Here is a 7,410-nt window from a genome sequence, read left to right as displayed (position 1 = left end):
TCAGCCACTTGGCATGTGACTCACCTGTAAGGAATTGCAATATGTGTTGTGTATTACTTAATAATACGCTTCCAGGCGTATTATTAAGTAATTAAAATTATTGGAATTCTTCTCAATTTCAATTGATTCTCTAACTAATCTCGGCCAGCAATAATTAGTTCTGCATAACACTTCAACGTTATCAAAATCAATTTAATGTCCTTGTTGGCAAGCATGCTCTGCCACTGCTGACAGCTGTGTTTGGGAGAATTTAATGTTCCTTTGGTGTTCTTTTAGTCTTACGCTAATGTTGCATCCCGTCTGTCCAATATGACACTTACCGCATAAGCAATTAATCCGATATACACCTTCTGTTGATAACTTCGGTAATTCATCTTTAGTACAGACACTAGTTTTAGAATTTTGTGTACCGTATTAAATCACCGTCTGCGACCGAACTGGATACGAACACACTGAGGGCTCATAACTTCCACGCTCTCCACTGGGCCCTGCCATGGTTTGTGGAATTTGGGCGACGTACCCACCGGCACCTGGGGGCAGTGGAGCCACGCTCTGTCACCTGGCATCCACATAGTGACGGATTTGCAGGCGGCCAACAAGCCGCTCATTAGCAGCCTGCGGCAATGCCGAATTTCCCCGGGATGCTTCCCGCGTCTCAGATAGCCGTTTAAGAGTGAGGCGCATGGGATCAGCAATATTTTTAACACGCGGCTCCGAGTCCAATTTAACGTCTATAGGGGGGGGGGGGGGGGTCCTGTACTCTGCCGTACATAAGGAAAAATGGGGAGAACCCAGTGGAAGCGTGGTGATCCAATCTGTAAGCAGCCAGAATACCCGGCATGTGTAAGTCCCAGTCGGACTGGTCATCGTTAACTTGTGGGCACAAAATGCAAGTCAGGGTCCTGTGTAGCCTTTCGACCATCCCATCCGTTTGGGGATGATAAGGCGAGGTACAAACCTTTTTCATGCCCAATAGATCGCACAATCCCTGCAAGAGTTTCGAAGAAAATGTTTTTCCCTGATCGATAAGGAGGCATTTGGAGGCCTCCTTGCCCAAAACATACCCATGTAAGAAAGCATCTGTGATTGTTGTGGCTGCAGGGTCTCGCAAGGGCCAAGCCATCGGCCAACGCGTGAGATATTCCACCCCAACCAACAAATAACGGTTACCCCGAGGGGTTTTGGGGAACAGCCCGAGCACGTCGAGCGCAACCAACTCGTTCACACGAGACACACAGATGGACTGCAACGGAGGGTGGTCCGGCGAGCGCACTCAGTGCATCCTTTCAAAATATTATAAACATCGTCCGCCATCCCAGGCTAGAAAAAATCTACTTGGATGGCGGAAAGCGTTTTCCGGACTCCCAGATGCATCACCCGGTCATGGACGGCCCAAACAATCCGACCACGTAAACTAGTGGGCACAGCAATGTTATACCGGTGCGATTTCTCGTCCCACTGCATGAGCAGGCCCCTCTTCATAACCATCGGAGACTCCCAATGCTGACTCTCCCCGCTCTCCCGTTTTCCAACGCGGTGCCTCAATTTGAGCAGGGAGGAGTCTTCCATTTGGAGTTGACCCCACTCGGCGTGGGTGAAGCCAATTGTTTCATTGCATCCAACCGTTATGGCGGGAAAGGAAATACCCGCAGATGCCACAACAGTGGGGATCGAACCCTCGTTAGGGGGCTTACACCGGCCCGACCCCGTAAGGCTTGCACAGCAGTCGCTCCATGGCAGCCGCGACAAAGCGTCGGCGTTAACGTGGCGAGTTCCCTTTCTATATACAACACTAAAGGAGTAGTCCTGGAGGACCTCCAACCACTTGGAAAGCTGGCCTGACGGTTGCTCAACCCACAACGCGTACTGTAAAGCAGCGTGGTCCGAGCGCACCACGAACCGCCAGCCATAGAGGTACGGCCGGTACTGCTGGATAAAATGGACAATAGCCAGCAGTTCCCGGCGCGTTGCACAGTAGCGCTGCTCAGTTGGAGACAGTACCCGACTCCCGTAGGCAACTACATGCTCCATATCGTTTACCACTTGAGACACCAATCCCAGTGTTGTTCGCATCTGTCTCTAGGATGAAGGGTAGGGAAAAATCGGGGTAATGGAGGGGTGGGGCGTTCACGAGGCCGCGACGAACACTGCCTCCTCCTCTTTTTCCCATCAAAACTTATGACCTTTGGAGGTCAGAGCATGGAGTGGCTTTGCAATGGTAGCGAACCCCGGCACGAAGCGCCAATAATAGGATGCGAACCCAATGCGAACACAAGCAGTCTTTTCTGGGTCCATCGCTATCCCTGATTCACTGACCACGTGGCCGAGGTATCACATCGAACGTTGCAAAAGATGGCATTTTTGCGGCTTAAATTTAAGGTTTTTGTCCCCCGCATTTTTAGGAAAACGCCACGCAACCTGTCCAAGTGTTCATCAAAAGTACGCCCGAAGACAATTATGTCATCAAAGTATATTAGACAAGCGCCCCATTGGAGCCCAGCCAACACCAGCTCCATAAGACGTTGGAATGTAGCCGGGGCTGAGTGGAGTCCCATCGGAAGCCGATTAAATTTGAACAACCCTTGTGACTTACAAAATGCCGTTGTAGGCCTAGAATCGTCATCCAATGGTAGCTACCAAAATCCAGACAATAAATCAAGAGTGGAAAAAAATGCGCCCCAGAAAGAGCATCCAAGGAATCATCCATCCTAGGCAGTGGGTACGCGTCGGCAACTGACACTTTGTTAAGCTTGCGAAAATCAACGCAAAACCATAGACTTCCGTCCTGTTTCTTCACAAGTGTAATGAGCGACTTCCGCGACACGTCGTGTAGAGGGTACTTCTTATATTTCTCACACTGGGCACAACACAGGCCAACCTTATTCTTCTCACTGTGAGTACAACACTTAGATATTAACGTCTCTACTGGCTACACACACAGCCGATCACTCGGTGTGGTCCCACCGCCCTCACTCGGCTACGCCGCTGGTTGGCGGCGTGACGCTGATGGCGATGGAATCCCTGCAGGAGATCTTCCACGTGGCCGAACGATGGAGGGAGATGTCGGCGAGCAGCGATGCAGCCAGGATCCAACAATCCACACACGAACCCCGAACCCCGTGTCCGCTCCCCCTTATATCCCCCCAGGCGTGGCTAGGCCCCGCCTCCAGCCACGCCCTCTTGTGGAACCTTCGAGCAGGTTCCCAGAGTATCTCGGCTAACCCCACCTGTTACCTTTGCCCCAGATACCTCTCCTTCTCTGATTGGTTGTTACTTTAACCGTGCCCGTACCCGTGATTCCCTTTCTGGCCAGCAGGTGTCACCATGTCATTACACAAGTCATATGGAAGCACCCCACGGACTATTTGATGGGGAGATAATGTCCGCGGCCAACATCTCGTCGACTGCAACCCGCACGTGACTTTCTCCTTTGGGGCTTAACCTATAGGGGTTTTGGCGAATGGGGGCAGCGCTCCCCGTATCAATACGATGCTGCAACAGGGATGTGGGACCAATGTCATACTTCCCTTTGCATCCGGAATCTGCTCTCTAGTGAGCCCTTGTGTATAGTACACCCACTGTCGCCATAGAACGGCCCATTCACGTCGTTACATATCTATATATAACTTTAGAAATGTAACATAGGAAGGATACGTGCGTTGATAGCTTTAGATTAGATAAAACTAATTTCTTAAGAACTGCTTTTTGTGTTTAGTTTGTTTTCCTTCCCCCGCATCTACGATTAGCACGGTTGGTTACGTACGGTGCGATAAAAGTTCAACATGCATGCATATACATTCGATGGTGGATTATTACATCGTCAGATATGACAATGGCTCGGGGAGGGCAGCAGTGGATTGTTCATGGCCTGATGATGACGATGATGAATTTAATAATAATTACTCTTTGGTTCTTTCGGTAAAATCACGTGGGTATAAAATTAAAGAAATCACGACGTTTCGGGGGCAACACAAGCGTCCGTCATCAGGTGGGAAAGCATGGCCTGCTGCTGAGGTAGACTGTTTTAAAAGGTTTGAAATGGGTGTAGCCCAAGGGTCATCAAGAAGTGGTCGGGGCTAGTGATGTTAATGTGAGAAATTAGAATGTACCTGTGTTGCGCCCGAAACGTCGTGATTTATTTTATTTTCTACCTACGTGACTTTACCGAACGAACCAAAGAGTATGGATTGCTGCAGTCACGAAAGTTTCAAATCAAGATTGAATAATGACCTGTCTCGGTAGATAGGCAATGATTATTAATAACCAGGTGAGAGCCCCCCCGCCCCCCCCTAAGATCACGCTCGTTTCCTTTGCAGTGGAGACGAGGTGACCCAAGTGGGTATGGGGCACGGATCGGGGGCGGGGAGGGAGGGGGGCGCTCCCCCACCAAATTAATATTTAATGACATCTTGGCAGCTGGTCCCTGGAGAATGCCTCTTGAACGCATGGGCAGCGACTCGTTCATTATTGACCAAGGCCCCAGTCCAGCCCCACACATCGGCAATGTTACTACGTATTAACATAAAATTACAATCGCGTTGAATGCACGGCTTTTAGTGGTGCTAATTAAACCATGAATACAGTCGTGCATAATGCACGTTTCCGTTGTTAATAACATCAGTACAGCGAAAAACGTAATGTGTACACAATTATTTTTTATTCCACTGCCGGATAAAGGCCCCCCCTCCCCTCAAGTCGTATCTGTTATGGGCATGGTTGCATGATGATACTTCACCACGCTGGTTAGTGCAGATTGGTGAATAGGATGACCGTAACCGGTTGAGACATCACTAGCTACTGACGTTAGCCATGGCTGGGAAATGAACTCATGTTGCCTGATTCATTGTATAATGCGCTAATCCCTGTGCCACCACTTCACCAAATAAATACGGCACTGAAAAAAGATATGTACAGTGTACAATTTGGGGGTGGTGTGGTGGTGCAGTGGTTCGTGCACTGTGTTATGGACCCCATAACCTAACTTGGAATTCTGGCCATAGCTAACATGAGTGACACGTGATAGCTGATCTGGTCTTGGACCACGTCCTTCCCTTCCTCCCTTCACGGACCCGCACTGACCTGAGTGGTGAAATATGGGCAAACAACCCCTCATGATTGCCATGGCATGGAGAGGCCCTCAGCAGTGAACTCACAAAGGGCTATGATAACACAAATACTTTGAATTTTTAGTATTGCAAGCTCCAGCAATTCTCTTTAACATTTAGAAACATGGATATCTACAGCAGCTGAATTAAGTTGAGGAACATATCCTGTATTCATGTAAATACATTATTCAGATTACATAAAACTAAAAATGTATTAATGCTCTGGCACGTTGGTGTTTAGTTAACATTGTTGAAGCTTTAATATATTTAAATTCTACTCTTCAGGTTTTTGGCCAAAACATTGACTATATATGTGGGTAAGCTCGCAATTCCACAACAGCAAAAATATATATGGGGCTGCATTGGCAAAGTTGTAATTCTTTGCGAGAACCAAATGCAAGAATAAAACTGTCATGGCAAAGAGGGGGTGATGTTTTTTTTAATATGCCAAAACTCTAACTCTACAAATCTTATTGCCTTCGGCTTCAACGTTTATCTGATTTTACATTCCACTCACTTGCCATCGTGCCTCCACAGACTGATGCACATAATGTCAAAACCCAGACACATTTTGCGTCAACTTCGCTAATATAAATACTTTTTTTTTTACCAAACTTGTAATAAGAATAACAATGTCAATTATTTATCTCGATAAGTGTTACTGCGTCTCATCAATCTTTGTCAGGAGAGTTCTGCATTGGAATGCTTGGCCAATTCGTTTTCGAGGCATGTATTTTGTACGTGGGAGGAAACTGGAGTGCCCAGAGAACTATTTAAGCGTACCATTACACTAAAAGGTCCACGAAGGTTGGGTTCACGGACACACTTATAGGGTTAGGAATCTCACAAATCCAGCAGGTTTATCTTTTCTTAGCATTTACAGATGTGTTTATCGTTGGCATTAGTCAAGCTAATGGGCCCCCAGAGTGTGGGAGTGGGAACTCCACATTAAAATTTTCCAGAGGCAGACTTTGCAGGCGTGAGCAATGGCAACCACACTTTGCTGATGAGTCCTAAAGGATAAAAGGGGTCCACAGTTGTCCATCACTGCATCACTGTTTTGCCGGTACATTTACTCAAACGTACTCTCATGGTGACCTATGACAAGGGGACCAACAATGCACTTCTTCAGGAAATGCTGATGGTTTTTTTTGGCATGTGCACAGAGAGGATGTGTGTGTGTTTTTATAAACGGAGTGGTAGCTCCTGAAATCTCTCATTTACTTGATACAGCTGTCGTGGCTGTGACGGTTCCACCTGAAGACAGAAGCTTGTGTTGCCTCCGAAACGTCGTGATTTTTATTTTATTTTACTTTTATTAATTTTAATGTTTTACCTACGTGACTTTACCGAAAAAACCTAAGAATATGAATCCTTGCAGTCACGAAAGCTTCAAATCTAGAATGTTTTTACACCGTTTGTGTGTTGTTAAAAAACTGCGATCACCGTGAGGCAGGAGTCTTGCGCGACCCCTGGGTGGCGCTCACACTCCTCAGCTTCAGCTTTCACGACCTTGCTTGCTGGGTCGGTCTGGTTGCAGCACGGTAGGGGCCTGTTTGGGTGGGACAAGGCAGGAGGGGGATAATGGAAAGCGATGGTAAGGGCTTCGATTGGGTCATCTGTACCAACCCCAGGCGGGGTGAGTCCTTGAATTTACCCCAAATTAGGACGAGCCACTTAAAAAATAAGTTAACACCTCAGTGGGCTTTGCCTGGTAGGATGGGAATGGTTTATTTTTTTATGATTATGGGTGATTCGTTTACCTTTCTTGTACTTTGCACTCTTATCGTGTGTTTGTATTGTTTGTTGTTGTTGTGACGTTCTTACCTGCCCCGACTGGATATCTGTTAACAAGAGCTTTGTAGGTCATCGGATTCCTCCAGCCTAAATAAATATTCTGATTGTGAAATTTGTCTTGGAGGCCCCTACCTTACCGTGTTCACTCCAATTCCATCATGCTCTTGGAAACAAAATTATGTTCGTACAATCCCAATTGTTATTATCAATAATAATACCGTATAGTGCGATAAGGCTGATAGCTATGGCGGGTGCATCATGCGTATTGTTTTTGCGATACGTATTTAGTATTTTAATTTGTAAGGGTTTATTTCTTTTCACGGTTACCCTTCAAAAATGTTTGCGATCTCAATGAGCTGTTGAATTTAAATAACACGCATTTACCTGCTTATATACAAAGCCAATTTACCTGCAGCGTCGCATCAGCAGCCACGCAGTTATCTACTGCTGTATGAAGACCCCCCTTTGTATAGATGTGGAATTTAAATATATTATCTATAAAAAACGC

Source organism: Lethenteron reissneri, chromosome 27 (assembly GCF_015708825.2).
Source record: "Lethenteron reissneri isolate LAM-NWPU_2019-01 chromosome 27, ASM1570882v1, whole genome shotgun sequence".
In the NCBI taxonomy this organism is placed as follows: Eukaryota; Metazoa; Chordata; class Hyperoartia; order Petromyzontiformes; family Petromyzontidae; genus Lethenteron; species Lethenteron reissneri.
This window is presented reverse-complemented; position numbering follows the sequence as displayed.